This window comes from Hippocampus comes, unplaced genomic scaffold, assembly GCF_001891065.2.
Source record: "Hippocampus comes isolate QL1 unplaced genomic scaffold, H_comes_QL1_v1.1 scaffold177, whole genome shotgun sequence".
NCBI lineage: Eukaryota > Metazoa > Chordata > Actinopteri > Syngnathiformes > Syngnathidae > Hippocampus > Hippocampus comes.
Genome location: NW_017806158.1, coordinates 915748 through 939488, shown reverse-complemented (window position 1 = coordinate 939488; position 23741 = coordinate 915748). Strand labels below are relative to the sequence as shown.

The 23741-nt window shown below is 42.0% G+C and overlaps 1 protein-coding gene and 1 long non-coding RNA gene across 11 annotated transcripts in view; one reads left to right on the top strand and one right to left on the bottom strand.

The window, feature by feature from the left end:
• The window catches only part of auts2a (activator of transcription and developmental regulator AUTS2 a), a 318606-nt gene that overhangs the window by 148847 nt on the left and 146018 nt on the right, over positions 1 to 23741 (top strand). The gene's annotated exons all lie outside the window — the stretch shown is intronic.
• On the bottom strand, positions 598 to 8751 carry LOC109531146 (uncharacterized). The gene is made up of 3 exons (XR_002171122.1): positions 8742 to 8751; positions 7674 to 7675; positions 598 to 673 (listed from the first exon to the last, which is right to left on the bottom strand). It is a non-coding gene; the product is annotated as an uncharacterized LOC109531146 (long non-coding RNA).

Below are 23741 nucleotides of genomic sequence, written 5' to 3'. Positions count from 1 at the left end.
TCAAATCACCGTTTTAAAAATGGTCAGCTTTCTACAGTTTGCTCTTTGTTTGGTTTTAAATGTGGAGATGGGACTCGGCTACTGTTCAGTGCAGGGGGTGGATGTAATCTCGTGTGATACAGTGCCAATGGCTACCACAAAATCTTTTCAAAAAAAAAAAAATTGAAACAATTGGCCTTATCACCTTTAACAGAAAGCTGTTATGTAACAGTTTTTCCAAAATAACTACAAAATATAATTTATACATCCATCCATTTTCCGATCCGCTCATCCTCACAAGGGTCGGTTGTTGGTCACAAGGGACCAACAACCATTTGCATTTACAATCACACCTTAGGGCCAATTTAGAGTGTTCCATTAAGCTGCCGCGCATGTTTTTGGAATGTGGGAGGAAACCGGAGTACCCGGAGAAAACCCACGCAGGCACGGGAAGAACATGCAAACTCCACACAGGAAAGCTGGTGCTGGAATCGAACCCGATACCTCTGCACTGTGAGGTCGATTTTCACTGGGCCATCGGTCCAGTCCTACAAAATATAAATGAAATATAATTTCTTGCTTGACTGATTTTAGCGTCTTTCATCAATTAAAGTTGAAGACTTCAAAAGTGGCCTTTGCATCCTTGCATTTTATTGAACGTGGCCCTCAAACAAAAGGTTTGGACACCCCTGCTCTAAATTATCTTGGAAGGACATCATCGATGTAGCATCTGACCTTTCTCAGTCATTACAAATTTCAATTGAACTTACTTCAGAATCTGATGCCAGAGCACATGCCTTTCGCCCCCCCGCCCCCCATGCCTCAGTTGGCAAAATTTCATTTCTGCGTCATGCCTTGATCCAGATCCTCAACAAATGGGAAATGGCTTTCCCTTTGGCCGCCCTCAACAAAATACCATGGGAATGTTTTGGGTTTTTGTTTTTTTTTTTCCTGCTGACTAACAGAGAGAAGAGAAACAATTGCTCTCTTTTTACGTGTGCAGTCGAATAATCCGGAGTGAGCCACTTCCTGCTGAAGTAGGGGAATTCATCAGAAACATTCAATGAGAAATGTAAGAAAGTTAATAACAGGTGCCGCTAGGTGTGAAATGGGCCATTGGACAAGCCAACCAAGGATAATGCAGCTATTCAAGTTCTGCTCTTGGCGGGGGCACTTTTGTACCTAGAACTGAAATGCGACTTCATTTGGCCTCCTGAAAGGCTCCGTTTTGTTCAATTTGTCTAAAAGCCACTGACTTATGTGACAGTTTAAAATCTTTATAGAAGTGGCTTCAACTCCAATGCAGAGTGGCTTTTTTTTTGGGCCTTCCCTCTGATCCACCCGTCAGTTTAACACAATGTGTACAAAGAAAAGCAGTTGGACGGTGCAGAGAGGGTACCCCTGCTGGGATCTCCTCACAGAATCCAGGGCACAATGAAGATGCTTGTATGACTAAGAGTCATGGGAAACTGTGAGAAATCTCCCTTTTGGCTCCTTTCCATTCCTCAACAAAACATACACATTCCTCAGTGCAGATGTGTAGTTTGTGAGTGGGTTGATGTGAGACATGAGTGACATCAACAGAGTTGTGAGCTGAGGAACGTAAATTTAACATCAATCCAGAAATTTATTTGATCACAGTCACGGGCGCATTGGAGTGATTTTCACATTTATTTGTCACGACGGGTCAGTCGATAAAATGAAAACAAATGGCTGTTGCGGGAAATGTTGTGAAATGAATGATTTCATGACTTTGTTTTTGAAGCCTAGGAATGACGCGCTGTCAATACTGTTTATTGAAGAATATTAAAATATGTTGACATGGACGTATCATGGCGCCGCACATGACATGGGTATCTACTCTGCTCTCTCTGGCTTTGAATGATATAGTGACTGTCCCTTATAAATGTGTCAATCAAAAATACCCCCCGCCCCCTTCACTGACATCCATATTAAATTTGATGAAAAATCAAATTTACAATGGAATATTCTTACAAGATCTCCATCAGTGTTTATTTGAACAAGTCTGAGAAAATAAATCGTTAAATCGGGCAAAAGGGCAAAATGTGACCAAGAGGCAAACAAATGCTGCTCAGTCAGCAGGATTAAGGCCTCTTATACTGCACTTCCTGTTAGTGCGCTTATTTTGAAACCTATTTGCATCACTTCCGATGCACTACTTTGTAGCCTGACGCTAACTATAGGACGGCAACTGGAATTGAAGGAGGCTTTCCCGTCATGCCTTGCTGCCGTTACAAGTAACTCTTGTTATTCTCTTCCGCTTCTTTCATGTGTCATTTTGTACACACACGGTGTGATATAATTGCAGCGCTGTTGTTTCCAGTCAGTTATTCAATTATTGGACCTCAGTAACAAGGCAGACAGTGCGATATATAATGTAAGGAAAGCGTTCGAAATAAATTTGTACTCATGAGGGGTTGGTTTTAAGTGATGTCGACTCGTTATATCTGTTGATTTCAAATCAAATGCGTTGACTTTAAATACAAAGATATCGCACATGCATTGGTGGAAATGGATGTGGAAAGAGGAAAATCACATGCTGGACGGGACACTGTGACCTGGAGTTTAAATCTGACCTTTCTGTCTGTCATGATTCTGTTTGTGACCAACAGGTGGCACTGTAGGGCTCCCCCTGCAGCTGCACACCTGTTGGTCATTATGTAATTAGTTGTATAAAAGGACTCCCGCCCGACTACTCATTGTCGGGTCATTGTTTGTTTGTTTGTGTTTGCTACTGTCATGTTTGTTCTCAGTCATGTTTCGGTCATGGTTTTGTTTGCTACTTTGAATTCTTTTTGTTTTCAGGACTTAGTTTTCTCGATGTTTTAATACAAGTTGTCAAGTACACCCTGCTCCTCCCTCTTGCCTGCTTTTTGGGGTCCACCACCATCTTGCAAACGTGACAGACCGCAACGTGACGCTGTCAAACGAGCCAGCTCAGATGATATCACATCTCATGTGGCAATTGTAATATGTAAGTCACATATCCTTTTGGCAATTATTTTTTTATGGATTGCCTCTTCGCTTCCGATTAAAAATGAAGTCTGACACATTTGCAGCATTCAACAAATGATTGCAATCGATGCACCTGCCGAACAAGAGCAAAGTCGGTCGGGGGTCCCAAATACTTCACGATGCCGCCATTAAGTGTTGAAACGGCTTTCCAAAGGCAGACTTTATTGCGATCCTAACATTCGGGGCATTGAACCCGCAAACAAAATTTCGAACGGCCTATTGACTGGAATATATTAAATGTTGCGACACAGCTGAGGAGACGATGCGTCTTGATTCAGGGGACTTGAACCATAAGCCCTCCTACAAACACGTTCATCTGATGTGTGTCAGGACTTAGTGGAACATGTGTTTCCTCTCCACATCCTCACATGGTTCTTATTTCCATTGCTTAAATAGGCCCACCTCCGTAACCCATGGTCATTTCAAAAAAGCCTTTGGATTCATGTATCCTTTTATTTGTGGCTGATTTAATTCCATGTCAGCTTAGTTCCCCCCCCCCCCCCGCCATTTGTTAATCTTTGATGTGTACGTCAAGACCTTAATTTGCCAATCCAGACCGAAGAGCGAGTTCTGATCTTCTGTGATTGATCCCAAGGTCTAAATCGGATTTAATTGCCGCTAATGCCGCATTAACTCCTGTCCAAATATTTGACTTGTCATCCTAATTCGGCCAGCTCCTCCAAGAATAGCACGGTCATCTGTTTTGCATTGTCTCTGCATCCATTGCTGCTCCTCCACTCAATTTTCCGTCTCTCAGGCGCAATTGCTCGTCTTTGTTTTTCCCCAGCTCTCGCTTTCGTTCTGTCACACGCGTTGGAGCCGCATGTGATTCAGAGCTTTTTTTTTTCTTTAATTGGCGTAATTAAACTATATTTACGTGTGCAAAATACTTGTCATTTAGCAAATTGCACTGTACACACTTAACATTTAATCAGCGGTACTGCGGTGGAATGGAGTGATCAGTGTTTGGATTTCAGCGGTAAGCCGGTTTTTACTGTCTAAGTGGACTTCTGCCCGAGGTCCTGCGAAGGGTAGGAAAATAATCTGCGGAAGATGTAAAACTAGAAAAAAAAACATGTACATTTTTTTTTCAAGAGCACTAAACTTTCTAGTCTTATTATACTGACACGAGTGACATCAAACAAGGGCTTTCGTTTGTCTTAATTAAAAAATATATTTGCCACTGAAAAAGAAAACCGAGTCAACTGGGGAACGGGAATTAAACCTGCAGGTGTCTGAACAGTTGCTCGTGCAATATGAACATCACACGTCTCTTTCTGCATGCTTGCTTTTAGATTAATGGAATTAGTCGGGGATTTGAGCAGAGGAGGGAATTTGTCAAGTTGTACCTTTATATTAGCATAGTAACAGGCAAGCCCTACTTACTTGACGCCACACCGTAGTACATTTTCTCCTTGCTTGTGCGTCATTGAATCATTCCCACTAAAAACAGAAACCAAGCGTCAGTGTTTATTGTCTTGTCAGTTCTTTCTGAAAGTGGTCGAATTAAATGTCCTTTTGGCCGAGGCCAGATGAAAGTTCTGTGACAGATTTATGGTCAAAAAGGCCTTCCACTGCTGTCAGGCACTGTCAGATGGAACCACTCTGAGTTAAGTGGTATGCTTTCCCTTGTTCCGTGAGGGATGCGTTTACAGTCAGTATGTTTTTAAGGCATCACACATAGGAAAGAAAAAGGGACATTTTGCAAAAGAACCTAATGTTAAGCAAGACCGTGTCAATATAACACACATGTACTGGCTAAAATAATTCACTGAATTCTGATTCTAGGACATTTGCTGATGTTTATGAGCCTGGTCTACACTTAGACCTGCTGCAGCACTCAAGCAAATCAGTGTCTTCTTGTGCCACGTCCAGGACTATCAGCGTGCCCTTTACGTGCGGTTTTGAAAGAAAATGAGAGGCGGCAGTTTAACTGGCGGCGAAACAAGTGTTTTCACGCCCTTTTGAAAATGTACCATGCAGCACCGGTTTGCACAGCCTTGTGAAAATACCAGAACTCAGTCTCGCACACCCCTGTGAAGATATATACCGCACCTCATGCCAGACTTGCTCTGGGCATAAAAGTAGACCCCATAATGTAAAAATCTGCCCATTAACATTTAAAAAAAATGTATTGTCTGTTCATTAATAGACAGAGCCTTAGTAATTTTGTTGATGTGAATATTTAAAATAGGGTAGGTTGCGCAGTTGTGGGTGTGAAAACCGCCCTCAAAGTAGTTCCTCAAACAAAAAAAAAAAAACTGGTTGGAGCCTGTATGCAGCCAGCGAGTCACCAGTCACCAAACTGTCAGGTGAACCAGAGGTGTGTCAACGATCTCAGTCTGCCATAACACTAAGGGAGGCGCAGTGCAGTTTTTCAAATTCCCACGTACTCTAAGCTAGACTTCCCTTGGCACAAAAGTCAAGATACACCCGTTTTCACACCGAACGCACGTGGACCTTTAGTTAAGAATTTAGTCCATAACGTCAAATCTTTTGTTGACACATGCAAAGCAAATGTCTCTCCATTCATAGATAATATTGTTATAAATTATTCATATTTTCTGTCCATTCATATAGAAATTGTCCATTTAGTGTACCCGGTACATGAAGAGTATTACCCAATACTCTGTCCAATTACATCAAGATATGCATCTGCCCATGACCAAACAAACAATTAAAAAAAAAAGTCTGTCAATTTGCATCTGCTCGAAGACATGATCTAAAATGTTCTCATTACACTCACATCAGTCTGAAGCGAAAAAGGTCCTGAAAAAAGATTAATTGCCCTCCCAGTAAGTGCTATATATATATATATATATATTATTTTTATTTTTTTTTTGAAAGATGTTCGGTTGCATCTGCTCTGTTTTGATCATGCAAATCCTTCATGGCACTCGGTTAGCGAAGATGTTTAAAGAAGAGTCGAAGTAGCTTGCAGCGACTGCAAATTATGTTATAAGATGGACACAGCACCAATTCCTCATTAGCTGACACGTACTTCCTCTTAATTAGTTTCCATTCAATGTAATTAGCATGGATGAGACTAATCATTTGATGCGAAAGCAATCTAACGCTTGGGATAAGACGTCCTTGGCCTCACGTTCATGTCAGGTTCACAGACATTTTTTTTTCTTCAGGTGCTTTAATCCTTTTAGAACGCTTTCTTTGTAAAAAAAAAAAAAAAAAAACAGGCAACGTTAATCATCTTTTTAATGGGACGTCTTACACCATTTTGCACTTTATCTTTCAGTGTACATACACATTACGGGCACCGGCCTTTTCTTTCCCATTAATAGCAACCACAAGACGAGAATGCAGTCCAAAAGCCATGTGATAACCTTGTGTATGTCGAACAAGCATTGACTGCCCTTAAATGTCAAGTGTTTTTTTTTTTTGATTGGCCTTGACCTGGTGTCAGTGAGATTCAAACATTGACTCGTCTTTTGACTTAACACTGCTGGCGAATGAGTGAGCTCCTTCCCTCTCTAGTTTGTCATCTTTCATCTGACATCTAGTGGTAAGAGCCCTGCGAGTGCTCAATTTCTCGACGTGGCTTTGTTCAAGCAGCTCACGCAACGTTGTTGATGCAAACTCGATCCCGATCATCGTACGGATAATACCGAAGATGTCCAACTCCTTCGTGGTGTGAGGTTATGCAGGATATGAGCCTTTTATTTGATTTTCTGCCTTGCGGATTTGACTTCTCTGTGTGTTTATTGATATAAAATCCCGCAAAAAAATGATCCGCTCTGTCTTTTCAAGCATATTCGCTGACCGTGAAATGTCCTCATCTCTAATCTTTTGGCTGGAGACGAAAGGACGTGAGCTTTGGCCGATGCTTTAAAGTTTGATTTTCCCAGAGCGCCGGGAGGCACGCGTTCCCTCATTCGCCCCCTCAGTGCGCTTGATTTGTGTCTGATTTAAAACAGAACTCTGTTTATCCCCTCCACTCACTGTTATTATGACCGTGATTATTTAAGACTGCAAGCAATCGGAATGGAACCAGAGTAAATTAGATGTGTATAGAGCAAAAACGATCATATTTCTGGCATTTCAACATGTTTCTGTCAGTCGCTCGTTTCTTCTGTTTCTTGTTATTTCTTGTTTTATATGATTTTGCTCTCCCTCAGGCAAGTTCTTTTTTTTTTTTCCCTGAACTATTTGGTATGAACTCTTGCCATATGCCTGTCAAGATGCCCCAAAAAATATATATATATAAAATTCGGAGCAGCTATTTTCTTGCGCCAAGTATTTGGCCATCTGCTTAAGTCTTTAACTGGCTGTGCTCTGGGGCTTTGTCAAACTTGAACTATGAAGTCAAATAGTTTTTTCTGGCCCCCAAATCAAGCAACGCAGTTGCACTGGCAGTTCCAAACCAGCCTCAAATTATTCATAACCTCCACACCATGGCCAAATTTCGAGTTAAGTATATATTTTTTTTGTTTTTAATTCTCTAGACATTACCAGGATACTGTAGAATGGGGCAAATAAGTCATGCATTAATTAACAATGTCTGTTAAGACATTGATATTAATAATTTTCAAAGTGTTACAGAAAATAAAGATTTCTTAACACTTAGCATCTTTTGACATTTGAGTGTCATTCCAATCTAAAACCTACTCATACCCAGTACAGTGGTAGCTGTACTTACGAACGTCTCGTCATCGGAAATTTTCAAGATACGAAACGCCTCAACAGGAAAATGTTGCCTCTTGTTACGAAAGAAATTTCAAGATACGAAAGGTAAAAATACATTATGGGCTGCTCCTCGCAGCTCCGAGTTTCCTGGATGCAACATACTTATAGCTGCTCTGCCATTGGCTACTACCGAGCATCATCCTGGCATCCCATTGGCTAAGAGGGACCTCTACCGTATGTGTCTATGTGTGTCGATAGATAGATATGTGTTGATGCAGTGTCCTCGTCATTTGCCCAGGAGGCGTTCCAATAGTTTTACGTAAATGTGAATTACGCAGAAAAAGTGTTCACCAGTCGGGTGATCGATCACGATGCTGATATTTGCCTTGGGCATTTTCGAAGGTTTGTGAAAAGCGACAAAAGCAAACGTCCTTAGATCAGTTATTTACAAAACGCCGGGCAAAAACTACTTCTGAGAGAGAACATGAACTAAAGAGGGCAAAAAAAATCATGAGGATGCAGTTAAAAGTTAAATGACCATTTTTATTATTTACTCTATTCTTTGTTTTTACTTTATGCACAACTTTCACGTATTGTGCAATAATCTAATTGTAACATGTATTTGTTAAATATTTTGATGCATTTTTATGCTTTATAAAACATTTAGATCTGAATTTTGGTGGGCTTGGAACGGATTAGGGCATTAACATGGTAAACGCGTCTCTACTTACAAACTTTTCTAGTAAAGAAATTTCTTCCAGAACCAATTCATTTCGTATAGGTACCACTGTTTTTGCTTCGTATTGGCTAAATGTGTTGAAATGAGGATGCGGACAGCTGCTTGTTGTAATACCATTTGCCGATTTTAAAGGAGAACATGAAAAATGCGTGTTCATCAACCATAGCCGAAGAGATAGCGTTTCGATGGGGGGTGAAGTTCATTATGCAGCACATAGGACACCATTATTAGCCCCATTACACACAGTGACAGCCGCACATTTATTCTCCAATACCTGCTTTTTAAAGCCACCCATTAATAATGAGGACTGCAGTGGGCCTTGCCTCAGAAGAAGGTCATGATAGACCAGGCTTCTATTTGTCAAAATCATTTCATAATCACAGGTCACAAGGAGGGCTTTTGCTTTGCTTAATTGTCGACTAGGTTAGCCATCCATCAAATTTCTATACCGCTTGTCCTTCTTGGGGTCGCGGTTGGTTTGGAGCTTTTCCCTGTTGGCTTTGGACAAGAGGTAGGCAACACATTGGTCAGGTCATCAGTCAATCACAGGGCACATATAAAAAAAAATGTAATTTTCACTCAGAGTCGCAATTATGGAGGGAGGCCAAACGATGGCTTCAGGGGCCATTTGGTGCTTGGTGTTTTTTCTTTTCTTTTTTTTTTTGTGTGGTCTGTGGCAAATACTAAAATTAGCACAGCCGCAGTGTCATTTGCCTGCATTGTATGACTTACTTTCTACACTGGAGTCGAGAAGTTCTTTTTCAATCTTAGTTCCTTCTTATCATCCATCAATCCATTTTCTGATCCGGTTATCCTCACAAGGGTTGTGGGGCGTGCTGGAGCCTATACTATCTGTCTTCGGGCATTAGGCAGGGTGCACCCTCAACTGGTTACCAGCCAATCACCTAGACCAACAAGCATTCACGCTCACACTCACACCTAGCGACAATTTAGAGTGCTACATTAGTCTGCAACGCATGTTTTTGGAATGTGGGAGAAAAACGGAGTACCCGGAGAAAACCCACGCAGGCACAGGGAGAACATGCAAATTCCACACAGGAAAGCCAAAGCCGGAATCGCACCCGGTACCTCTGCACTGTGAGGCCGACGTGCTAACCAGTCGATTACCGTACCAATGTATATTTTCTCATTGTTGTTATATACTGGTATTATCACGAGCCAATGCTAATCCAAAAATAATGATAATAATAATAGCAGTTAAACAAAACAAAATAAAAATAATTACATTTTGTGTATCTGTGTAAAATAATCCTATTAATTACAATGTCAATTTAGCCTAATGCTCACAAAAGTTGCAAAATGCCATGTATGCGCAAACAAATCAACGTTGGCTTATGGTTTTATAACATTTTCAGCAACGGCTATTTTAAAAAAATGGTGAAGGAACGCATGTAGACAGCTCTGTCAAGGTAATGTTTGTACAAATTAGGCGTTGCATGACTTCAGATTAAGTTTAAAATCTTCACCAGTGTGATGAAAATTGAGTGTATGTCAACTCGTTGCCGATGACCTCATTGATTTTTTTTTCCCAGTAATTCACAAAAGAAATAACAAGAGTAAAGTTTTCTATACAATATTTACCTTCACTGACAATGACTATCCCACCCAAAGTTTGACGTGGATTTGGCAAAGGCGAGATTGCTCCAATGTTGATGCTGAACGCCAGGCTGTTTGAAATACATCCGGCTGCCAAGACTCGACGGGTGAATTCCAATGTCATGATCGTGTCGCGGTGGACTATGGCTCAAGGTACTCTTGTCATGTGACCTTCAATGGCACAGTGTTCGGACCAAAGCCACAACAGTTTATTTGTTTCTATGCCTTTGTAAGGTAGAGAGTTAATAAGTCTACTGGCTGGTAATAAGTGTACGGTGCAGTATAATTAGAGATTTTATCAGAATGACCCCTTTGGCAAACTTGACTAGTGGAAGGAGACATCTGAGCTCCTTCATACTTCCTGTCGGCCCTTGTTTTATCGAAAAGGCCCGCTTGAATGGATAATAGAGTCATTTTCTCCAAAGAGAGATAATGGAGGGTGGAGTGGTTCCTTTGGCAGACTACCATCACTTCCATGCTCTGGAGAAAACCAATACCAGCCCTATCAACTGATATATGACACTAATACACTGGCCGACTTGAGCCCCAAACAGAATAGAGGAATTGTTTTGACTTTTGACTGGTCGGAGGATCTATGACTCACAGGTACCGCACTGTCTGGCCCCCGAGACTGCTCTAATTGCTTTACATCTGTACAAAGGTTTCTTGTAATCGGGCCTTCTCCCTCCATTTGTCTTCCTTTCAGTTTCCTTGTGAAGGCCTTAATTGGTCTTAGTGGGGCTTTTTTTTTTTTTTTCCATTTAGCTCCCGGGCCTTAGCCAGAGGAAGACTTAACCTCAGGGGGCAGTTGGGTTTGCTGGCTTCTAGTGGTTGGTAGGTTGCGCAAGAGAGGAAGTCAATATTTCTTCTACCTTTAACACTTTAATTAATGTTCTCCTGACAAGCAGCCTTTGCGCGTAGCTTCACATGGGGGTGGTTGTGCTCCTGGGAGCCGCAGAACAATCAAGACTTGTTCTGCTCTGTGAGAAAACCTCCCATGTAGTCTCCGGTGGCCAGTCGACATTTTGTGAGAATGTGAGAAGGAGATGTTATTTTTGCTTGATGGTGGACGCATATTTTTCCGATTAGGTCAATTTTCCTTTCTTTTTCTAGTGATCAGTGTATCCACCCTCGTGACATTTTAAGTTACGTTGAGTCTATTTATGAAGTATCACGCGCAAGATGAAAGCAATCTTACGTCCTGAATGTGCCGCTATATCAATTGTGAACTGGCCGCTAGGTTCAGCCCCACTGTGCTGCCTCGCATTTCCTGCTGACTGACTGATATGGAGCTATGCTGCCAAGGCTTAAATAGCAGCTGTAAGCGTCCAGCTGCTCTCTGCCACACTCCACTTCTCCCCAGATGGCTCTGAGACGTTCCAGCAGCCCTCCGGAGAAGCGCTCATGAGGAAAGTGTTATGGAGTGGCTCTCTGAAACACCAGGGAGCATCCCTCACCGCACCACGGCCACCCTCCTGCTTCTCCAACTGTTATGCCAAGAGCCCAAATCAGGGCAGGACTGTTCCAGTCGTTTCGTTTGCCAATTTACCAATGGGATGCACAGATGGTGGTGTCCACAGCACAGGCCAGCATGAGGCAGGGCCTCAGAGAAGTTGGATTGCGGGGTGGTTGGAAGGGAGCACATGCCATGCCCGGCCCGGGATGCCAACGATATCCCTCAGGAGGGGCTCTCGTTGGTCCTCAGCAGATCACAAGCCAAAGTCTGGCAAGCGGTGCAAAGTTCAGTTCAGAGGTGTTGTAGTAAAATGTTTGCTTTTGGCCAAATAGGCGTCTTCCATAAGCGGGCCATTTCAGAGTAATTCCGATGCCGAGGAGTTTATTTTGAAGGAAAACGAGAATGTAATTTTGCTTGAACATTCCACTCAAACATTTACTGTAGTATGGGGGAATGCTCAGCGTATAAAGCAACTTGGCATGTCCTCAAAATGTTCACATTGCGTCTTTTGTATTTCCCTGGCATGTGGTGGAGTTGCGCTTCGTCCATTCACAGCACTTTCTTTATATTTTATAATCAGTATGAAGCATGAATATTAAACAACCATTCCTACTAAGAATCGATTTTAACTCTGCACAGTCTGCCAAAGCCATTTGCTAGAAGCTAGTTGTGATTTCATTTCTCCCAACCCCAAAAGAGCTTTGAACCTTTGAACAAGCGAGCTAACATCCAAGTGGCGATAGGACAAAAGTATTCAAGATGGAGTGCAGCAATAATTTCAAATTTGTCAATGTCCAGAAATATACACACGTGGTCAAAATTGCTGGCACCCTTTGTGAATGTAATGATCCTGAGAGTGAAAGTTCACGGTTCATAGCGCGTCAATGGGACAAGGCAATGCGTTTTACAGGATAAGAATAACAAGAATGAAATGTTAGGATAAAATGGTGGCGTGTGTTTCTTTTTGTTTTGTTTTTGAGCTGCAGCTAAAACCAGAGAAGCATATAAAATCAGTCATTGAGAGTCTAAGTTGTGGCCCACACTGCTGTTGTACGATGCTGCTGGCGGTGGGTGCAAAAGGTCGAAGAAAGGTGTTCGAAAAAACTCACAACGCAAAAAAAAACTCTCACTGAATTGACTTGGAAACAAATCAAATAAATATCCAGCCATCCATTCTCTGTACCCTTTATGCTCCCGACGGTTGCATGTGTGCTGGAGCTTATCCCAGATGACTTTGGGCAAGACCCTGAACTGGTCGCCAGCCGGTTGCAGGACACAAACAACCATTCACAATCACATTCAAACCTATGAACACTTTAGGGTTGCAAGCCACGTGGGTTAAGTGCGCACCACTTGATTATGTCAATGGTAGATTTTATCTTCCAGCTGTGGAACACAATAGAACCATAAAATGCAAAGAGGAAATAGAAGAAACGGCGCATGGCATCACAATAATAATAGTCTTGCAGTTTCTTCAAAGTGGACTTTTAAAATCATTTGTCACTTTGTTGACTCAAGATCCTGTTTGGGAGAGGGGTCTCATTCTTGTATCCACTTTACTCTGTTCTCTTACCGCTGGTCTTATCCTGTCATTTCCTGTGGCCAGCGAAAAGGGAAGTGCGCTCAAGAAGGGGTGCTCGACCACGATTGCTCCCAGAGAGGGGGGGGGGGGGCCCTTGCTCTGCTGACCTCATTGTTATCCTTTTCATGACAGGAAACATGCATAACCGTAGGCCCACTAATGTGAACCACATTCCACCACCGGTTGATCAAAGCCAGACTGCCTGGACAACAAAGTGTCCATAATGCCACATTTTGACCATATAATTCGAGAATAATTATGTCTGACAAAACACTCCACAGATATTATTTTTTAACCTGTGTTTCTTTTCCTCCTCCCCCTGTGTCTTTGTTCTATAAGAAAGCCCAAAGAAGCCTTGCAATAAACCATGTGGGATATTGTGTGCTGAGTTGGCTTGAAAGCTCTCGAGTGGAGCTAAGGGTAGGTCAGTTTTTATTGGCGCACAATTGCTTATTCAGAGACTTTATAACAACACTCAAGGGTAGCAGAAACCAGTGGCCCAGAAAAACGCTGGTGCCTCTTATGACAGCTGACTCTCATACTCTGACAAGACACCACTCTCACTAAAATCGGTGTCCACCAGCCTGGATTTGATTTACTCACTCTGATAACAGTCCAAAGTATAAGTATAGTCTTTCTTTTGTTGACCTCCTCGTGCCTCACAAAATGTTTGGGATATATATATATATATATATGTGTGTGTGTGTGTGTATATATATATATATATATATATATATATAGGAGGCACTGTGGATGACTGGTTAACATGTCGGCTTCACAGTGCAGAGGCGCAGGGTTCGATTCCGGCTCCGGCCTTCCTGTGTGGAGTTTGCATGCTCTCCCAATGCCTGTGTGGGTTTTCTCCGGGTATTCTGGTTTCCTCCCACATTCCAAAAACATGCGTGGCAGTTTCATGGAACACTCTAAATTGTCCGTAGGTGTGATTGTGAGCGCAAATGATTGTTTATCTATGTGTGCCCTGCAACTGACTGGACACCAGTTCAGGCTGTACCCAGTTTACTGCCTGAAGACAGCTGGGATAAGCTCCAGCATGCCCCCGATCCTTGGATGAGCAGATTCCAAAATGAATGAATTAAGGCATGTGTACATAAATATTACTATTACTACTACTTCCTCTGTGGTTGTTTGTGACGTTTGTGAGTGGACAGACAAGTCATGAAATTAGGACATTTAAGTCGAAGTTTCCTCATCTCAAACAATTCAATGAAACTAAAGTTAATAACAATGGTGGGTACACCACAGCAAAAAATGTCAATGTCTTGATAACTTGTCCTGTGCCCTTGAGCATCAATTACAGCTTGATGACGACATCTCATGCTGTTCACACATTGACTTATTGTCTGCTGAGGCATGGTATGTCCCACGCTTCTTGAAGGGCAGGTCATTGAGGTTCTGGGGTGCGGTGTGCACCCAGGCCCATTCAAAACAATCAAGGGTGTTGGAGTAGGGAAGGATCTAAAACAGGCAGGATATAGCTCTCGAGGAACCGGAGTTTCTTACCCTATCAGTGACCCTAAGACATTAACATCTATAGTAAATGTCAGTGGGACTGTCTTTGGGAGATTTTTAATTTGGAATATTTTGCTTTCAGTGAGTTTACCATTTTCTGTCTGTATTTGTCTTCCCCCGGTAGTTGAACAAGTGCTTTGAGGGACCGGACGCTTCACAACATTTGACTGTGCTGCTACATGCATTGTGGTAGCTAGTTGGGTCAGGTGCTAAATTCATGAATTTCAGCCTGTTATCACACTCTCCCATTTAGGATGCTAATTATTCCCAATCCAAAAGTTATTCTATCAGTCATTCCACATGACTTCTGTCTTTAATTCAGCGCATTTTTTTATCTGCCGACAGTATCTCCTTTCAAAACATGATAGCCTGCTCATTTCTACAGCGCCAACAACGTGGGTGAAGGGAAGGAGTGAGGGAGGAAGCTGGATGAACCTCAAGCTAGGAAATATATAAATAGCCCAAACAAACATACAAACAAAAAGCTGAGTGTTTATTAACACCCCTGGGATAAAGACAGGAGGTGAGTGCAGGAAATCATTAGCACTGGAGTCAAACTACACTCGTTTGATCTTACTGATGGAGGAGCAAATATAATTTGGTGCGCTGCGAGTAATTTGTTTTAGCACTTAGCATGGGTTCCGTTTAATTTAGTTTTGCCTTACATCCGTCTTTCAAAATAAATATTTTTACTTGGTACAAAGTGATTCTTTGTAAGCCCTCGCAGCTCAAAGACCAGCGCTCGACAACAACTAATGTTTATTCATATTTGCTTGTTTGCATCTGCTGTTGACAGTGACAGGCGCGTGTAGTATATGTTTCGTTTTGAATAGTTTCTGTATAATGAGGCGGCTCAGATGTACCCTGTGACAGCTCGCAAAGGGAGGGAGAATAACGAAGTGCCCTCCCCCCCCCCCCCCCCCCCACACCCTCAACACAGCCGCTCTAATTATCCGGAAGACGGTGTTGAAGCTACTGCATCTGTTTTTTTGTTGTTGTTTTGTTTGTTTTTTTTTTTTTATCTCACCTTATGTCCTCAATTTGGAGAAAGTTTTCTACGTGGCAGCTGTTTCTAAAATCAAGTCACCGTTTTCAAGTTCAAGTAAATAAGCCGTAATATTAGACGTTCATTTTAATTGGCAATATGTCATGTCAATTACCTGCCAGGAAAACTAATTTTGGTCATTCCTAATGGAATGTAAGGTGTTGCCTGACATATGTTCTTTTCAATGGTTTGTATCCAACTATGGAACCTTACAGCAGTTTTTCACATCCAATCCTCACCTCTACTGTACTTGTCAGAGAGGGGGCAGTATATACAGTTGGGTCATCCACTTTTAGTTCAGATGAATGGAAAATAACGTGTAGTGGAGGGTTCACAGTAAGTAGATGTGTGCAATGTGGAATGCCCTCTGCGAAAAGGCAAGCCAAGACGGGGGTTGGAATATTTTGACCCTGAGTTGGAGTCTTGAGTTTGTGAGCGTCAACAAGGTTTTCTGAATCGGGGTGGGGAATCAAAGAGGAACTTTGTTCATCGATCCGTGATCCATTGTGCTTGTTCTTAATAGAGTTAGTGCGTGTTCCAGATTGCAGAGCTTATACAAGCGAACAACTCTTCACACTGACATTCATACCTGTGGCTAATCAGATTTAGAGTCAGCATTAACATAATGCTGCACGGGGTGGGGTGGACATGAGACAATGCGGGCAGACGCGAAGGACAATCCTGACAGGTTGTGATTGCCATGGATGCACATCCGGATTGTCAAAAGATTCGCCACGGCAATTACTGTGCTGATGTAAAAACCTTTTGGCCGATGGAAATTTTGTCTTGCACAATACGAATATGAAAAATACAGCAATACACTTTGCTAGTATGTAAGTTGCTTTTTACCTCACCACTCTACGGTGTTTGTGCACCTAAATGACATATGTGACTTGCGCTTCAGAACACACACAGAGGACTGACACCGTAAGAAAGGAGTCTCCGATTTATGTGTCAGATTGTTTTATTTCAAAGCCCTTGTACTTTTAAAATGCTAAAAGATCGGATACAATTGAGTAGTTCTCAGAAAGTATGGTTCAAAAGTGTTAGATGAGAGCCCAAAAATAAACTTGTTCAAAACCAGGCCAAAATGATAGATGCTTTAAATCAAGCCGTCCTGCAGTGTGCTCGGAATAAAATTAAGATTGTTCACCCCTTTGCACGAAATGTTGTTGAATGTTGGGGTCTGCTCAGTTGTTTCATGTCGGAGCATTTGGCACCTGGACACTGAGCACTTAAGTAAAAAATAATAATTTTAATTCAAAATCAATATTTTTGCACTTGAACAGCTTCATGACCTTCATCCAAAGATATTCAGTTAAAAAAATGGTACATATGACTGTGGAAAAGTAACTGAGCAATGGCCGTCATTTCCATCGCGTTACTTTGGAGGCACGGTAGGCATCAACAAAATGATCAGCGTTGTCTAAGCAAAATACGTAATGCCTGCAGCTGAACTTGGCGCCTTTCAAATCCCGCTGACTCACGCGCAAGTATAGGCTCAAGAAATAGTGCAAGCAACTACTGTCAACAATTCATGGATCGATTTTATTGAATGTGCGTTCCTAATAAAATTGGACCCCATGTTTGATACTTCGCTTACTCGGTTATCGTAGAGTTAAAAAAAACTAATGAACCAATAAAATAGAGTTCTTAAAAATGGTAACATCAGAACCCATTTGAACTTCCAGTTCAACTGACTAAAGTCGTTCCGGTGGAAGTATAAAGTACATTCCTGTCGTAGATCATCAGTGGTACCTTGTGGAAACATGTGATTAAGAAAAATAATAATAAATCAATAAACTAAACTGCTAACAACTGTTTTTGAAACGGATGCATTTTAACCCTTTCCTGCACCAATAATGATAACCTGATAAAATGTCCACTGCAGTAACTGCTGTCCCTGAAACGGTGATGGGTAGAAACGGCTCTTAATTACAGCGGTGTGTTGGCAGGTCACGAAGAGGAAGTGGAAATCCTGAAATGGAATGGTATTTCATCAGATTGTGCAAGTACACCTAACGAGTTGTCACATACATCCTGATTTCAGATATCTCCTCATCTTGTTACAGATTATAGATTTAGCATTTGCCAATGCATTAGCAACGTCTAGCTGCCAGCAAGGACTGACAAACAGCATGTGTTCTAATGCGAGGGCACCGAGGCCCTCTCCATACCTCAGCTGTGTGTCTGGCAGAGCCCGCAGGGGTTGTTAGCATTGACAGCGCCAGTCTTTCTGCATGAGACTTGCAGGCAGATTGTTGGCAAAGCTGGGCTGTTACTCTCTGATGGGTGTCAGCTGGCTGCCAGCCTTCCAGCCTTTTCCTCCTCCACCACCTTGCACCCATTCCCATCATGGTGTATGTGTGTGTGTGGGTGTGTGTGGGGGGGGGGGGGCTTTATAGTGCCTCATAATGATATGTGGCAAATGTGCAGCACAGGGGTGATTGTTAACGCCGGCAGCTGCACAGATAGCCTGGATGATGGAAAATCAGTGGGACCTCATTTTGCTTTGCCCGTATGAATATTAATGGCTCGTTTCCAGGCCATGGCTAATGATGAGGAAAATTCCCTAATAAAAACTTGATGTGATGGGCAACGACCCGCGGGGTCACTGGAGATATTCAAAGTTAATAGTGTGCCATCAGGTGTGAGGAGTTAAGTGATTAGAGGCGCAGAACCTAATCCTGATGCGCCCCCATTTCCCTTCACTTCCCTCGGCCAAGAATCCATATGAGGGGAGGGTGGGGAATGGTAGAAGAGGCTGGCATTCGTTGAACGCAGGTTTGCGGCTAATCGTTAACTCAGCTATAAAATATTACTATCAGTTAAAGGTGGACGGATGGATGGACAGAAACTGATATTATTACAGAATTTCACGATTACACACTTACATATTCCAAAATTGCATGCATGGGTCAACGTATCTTATAATACGTACCCGTATACCATTTTGGGAGTCATTTCCTCATTGTGGGTCTCGCTGTCACCAGTTCCTGGCAGCAGTCCGTTGTGGGAAAACCCCTCGTTTGACGTTCCCATAACCAAGTGGACGTGGCTGTTGTAATTGGTGTTGATTTTTGTATTTATTCATTTTTTTTCCATTTGGCTCTGAAACAAACATTTTGAAAAATCTGAGAAAATCGAGTTTCGCTCAAAAGAATTTGGATTTGAATGGAGCACATCGCAAAACAATGACACCACGCTCACTGTAAAGTTCATAGCAACTAAAATGATCGAGTTACTCCCTTCATCATCCAACAATTTATATTGATAGGTGAATAGATTAAAACTGGTTAGAATAGCCTCTTTTAGAGAATTACACCCATGCAGTATTTGGTGCTTATGGCTGTGGTTCCAGTGCTAAATTTCATATTCAGTTTTGTATCATAGCATGTCATGTAATTATACAACATATAAGATTTTCTTGTATAATTTTATGTCTTTCCCATTAAAACTAACGCAAATGCATCGTCGTGTCTTGAGTTTGTTTTTTTTTTTTTTTTTTTTTTACTTTGTCAGTCAAGCTGTCTTTGCCATTAATGCCACTGTAGAGAGACTCATTACATTGTTGCAACAAACCACAGGGATCTGTGAGCTCAAGTGCCATGATGGGTCAGTCATTTTGCATTCACACAACAGCAGACGGCAATATAATGGGTGTTATTTCTGAGAGGTGTACGAATTTGTGAACGTGTCGGAACTATTGCATGTCTTTACCGTTACTAGTAGTGTATAAAGACAAGAGTGCAATGGCTTCCGTGAGTCGCGAGGATACTTTATGCAAGTGTATTTGACTGGGCGCCTGCGATTTGAAGGACTCCCTTGACTCTGAATACCTAAAAATTTCAAACATCAACAATTTGAAAAGACAAATTTAAGCATAGCTCTTTCAGCATGACAAACATATACGCTTATAAAACCAAAGCGGCAAAACAAATAAACGAATTGCATTTTTTTTTTTTTTTGGTCTTTGCAGGGTTTTTTTTTTTTTTTTTTTTTTTTTTTTTTAATGAAAATGACCCATATCAGCTAAATGACCTTTAATCTGGTAGCTAGCTTCACACCCTAAAACATGCCATACCCTTGCCTGTATCTGAAAAGGTTATCCTAAGATAGACTGTAACAATGCTTGTACAATAAATTGGTTATTATTAGAGCGCCTCATCACTGTGGTCGCACCTTCTTATCTTGAACCTTGTCGGGCTGAAATGTCCGCCGGCTGGGTGGCTGTATAGGATTGGTCAACCGAAAGAGTTACCCTGTAGCAACATTTCTTGTTGGCAGGCATCACTTTTGTAGTTTGCTATCGCAGCATTCGCCCACACTCAACCACGTTGTGTTTTTCCTTCACAATGTTCTGTTCAATTGTCAACATTTGTCAAGAACAAAGCCGCATATGAATTCCTTGAAACATTTGATAAAAGTTCATGGAATGGAGCATCCGATTCAGGATTCCCCCCCCCCCCCCGCCCTCCCCACTTGAAAGTAGAGAGTGTATGAACATGTGGCTTAGGGCAATCTATGGCCAAGCGGACGAGTCAGGAGAGGGAAGCTGACACCAACTACCATTGAAACTGTGACTGTAGTTGTGAAATATCACTGCACTGTTGGGTAAAGATATACTTAATTTGATTTGTTTGTTTTTATATTGTTCAACACTGGTGAGATCAACAATCTCACCAGTGTTGAAGGATAACCACGGTTGCCTTTTTTGCAATACATGCGTTCCTGTCTTCCGTCTTTGAATTATTGCAAGTGCGAACTGAGCAAAACAAAATCCTTACTGTACGGGAGAAACCGTACTACCATTCAGCCCCGTAAGATTCTTTCCATAGGGGAAACTTTGGTCGCTCTGCGGGACGGGATAAAATTATCCGATCGGAATAAAATTTTGCACACATCCTTGTGTCATAGTATCGACAAGATTTCCGACCCGGCCCGACGAATCCGACAAACTTTTCCAAAATGGACCACCCTAATATATATATATATATACACACATAGGACGGCCCGGTCCTCAAGTGGTTAGCACGTCGACTTCACAGTGCAGAGGTACCAGGTTCAATTCCAGCTCTGGCCTTCCTGTGTGGAGTTTGCATGTTCTCCCCGTGCTTGCGTGGGTTTTCTCCGGGTCCTCCGGTTTCCTCCCACATTCCAAAAACATGCATGGCAGGCTGATTGGACACTCCAAATTGTCCCTAGGTTTGAGTGTGTGCGCGAATGGTCGTGTGTTTCTGTGTGCCCTGCGACTGGCTGGCAACCGGTTCAGGGTGTCCCCCGCCTACTGCCCGAAAACGGCTGGGATAGGCTTCAGCACCCCCGCCACCCTTGTGAGGATAAAGCGGATCGGAAAAATGAATGAATGAATGAATAATATACATAATACTGGCTGGATTTTGTTTTTATGTACTTCACACAAATGTATGGTTACATTGTGTGTGACTAAAAATGGTTACAATTTCCTTGGCAGGATGAGTGCAGTGTGTGGGAAGTCAAACTTTGGAGGCTGATTTTACTGTGACCCCTGCTCAAAGAAAAAAGAAAAAACAAAGGCAAGCAGAGCCCAGCATGCTCGTCTTGCTAGGGTCACAGGAAGAGAAAAACAGTAGCAGCAGCAAAAAAAAACAAAAAACAGCCAAGATCTGAACAGTCAACATGGTGTTGTTGCCCTGCTGGTAGCTGGTGACACCAGAAAGACTCTGGCTGGTCACCAGCTATCGCCAGCTCCTGGTTAGGTCTCAGATGCTGGTCCTGCTGGGTGGCTGAGTCTCAATGCATAGAGCGAGTTTCCCAGTGGCGGAAGGTCCGGCTGTTCAAATCATGGCTACCATATTGGCCCGAATATAAGACGGGGTTTTTCGCATTGAAATAAGGCTGAAAAAATGGGGTTCGTCTTATATTAGAGGTCTAAACATTACAGCCATTCACGACGCTAGATGGCGCCAGATACCATTGAAGCGAATGCTGAACTTGACTCCCCAGGCCAAAGCGAACCTCTGTCATGAAGAATAAAAATAAAAATAGCGGTAGCACGAAGAAGAAAAATAAAAAATAGCGGTAAAAAAGAAAAGAGAAGAAAATAATAGAGATAACAGAAAATGGAGAAACGTAGCGACAATCTGGAGAAAAGTGGGTCAAAGATCGGCCAGGTTAACTGGCAGCTAAGGAGAAGTTATGTCATTTACATTTCAAAAACCAGAAGCCATTCAGTTACGAATGTGATTGCACTTTAGTTCACAAATTTAAATGTTCAGATATTAAGATTTGAATGAGGCAAAAGAACATGCTTTTTCTCTCAAATATATTGTTATAATCATTTGTTTCAGATGTACTGTAATTATTTTTGGTATAAAAATTAATTTGGTGTTCAAAAAGTCTTTTTTCAAACTTGAGTCTTGAAAAAGAGGGGGTCGTCTTATAATCAGGGCCGTCTTATATTTGGGCCAATACGGTATTTTGTTTAGCATTTGCTACAACTGTTTTGCTGTTGCAGGTCACACCAGCAAGAACAGTATGAAAATACAATAAAACCATGCTAGTCTGTTTTTTGTAGCAGAGAAATCTTTTTTTTTTCCCTCCGGTTTCATACATCATTATATTCTGTTAGCTAGACGTCTGCCATAGTGACAAAACATGGTGGCATTTTGACTTGCGGTGCTTAATCATTGCCAAAGGCACAATGCATTTTGGGGGCACTGGCTATTTATATGAGGAAGGAACCGAATGTGATTCAATCTGAACACAGCCACACCCCCAGCGAGAAATGGGTTGGCCACCTGCGTGACCTCATTCAAAGTTGTTTGAATTGGACAGAGTTTTAGGTCACGTTAATGGTGGAAAAAGTTTTTAAATGATTTATCTTAGTCGCATTTTTATAATCACAAAAATCTGGCATTTTGGGGTGTTGACTTTTTGTATCCACTGTTGTTATAGCTGTATAAAATCAATAAAATCCAGATTTAAAACATGGTCTCTGAGTGACTTGAAAGAAGAATATAGTAAGAATGCACTCCGGGGTATTGAAACCAGAGGTCACAGGCTATAAAGTTCCAATTATTTTATGGAAGGCTTCATTTTTTTCTGCCCTTCTCCCACGTCATCCCTCCCTTAGCTCAAATTCACCCCGTGACTGCGATTTGGAGTTTGCAGTCCAATAGAAAATCTTGTGGATAAAGCTTTACATCTGAAAGGAAATTGCATTCAGATGTTAGCCTGCTGCTTTTGGCTAGTGCTGCACATCTGGATCAGACTTGATTATATTAGTCCAGACAAAAGTCTGGTCCTGCCTGACGAAACGTTTTTGGCTGCTGAAAGGGTTTTTTTTTTTTGCCTTATGTGACTGCATAGAAGCACAAGCTGTTTTCTTTTCCTTTTGATTCGTCTCCAACTCTGACGTGTCCAATACTTTTTTTTTTTTTTTTTTTTTTTAGCTTGACATTAAGCAGATGCTGTGGAAATTGCATGTTCAATGTCATCACTGCGGAGCCAAACTCATTTTAAAGCTTTGACCCAGCCGGGCATGTCATGTTGTATTTCGTTCAACGAGCTGAACTTTTACATGTTTAAAAAAAAAAGTCTTTCATGTAATAGCATAACAACATTTGCATCTGCTGGTCTTGATTTAAAAAAATAATAATAATTCCGGCATCAGTGAAGAGAGGTATTCTAAAATATACATGCATTGTCTTTCTGCCTGAAACGATATGACCAACACTGGCTGAATGCGCCTTGATGATGAGGACAGGTGGATCCCTAAGGCAACAACTGAAATGTTTATCCGTCCAGAATTTGAGAAAAGGCATGTCAAAAATGCTCATTTGTCAATTTCGATCTTTCACCGGTCCCCATGAATAATGTACCGGTGCCCCTGCCCAGCAGTCGGACGAGGCTTGCTGCCATATCACGCCGTTATGGCAGAGAGACACTCTGGGCTCCAAGATGGCAATCAAGGCTTGATTTGCCAACACATTTCCAATGATTAAAATGTAATTAGCACAAGCGAGCACCTCCTCCCCAGCTAATTTCCACACACGCTGTGACAGGCAGGCGGTCGACGGCAACCAGGCCCCAGCAGCAGATGGAGCAGAATGCAGCAGGAGGGGAGTGGGGGGGG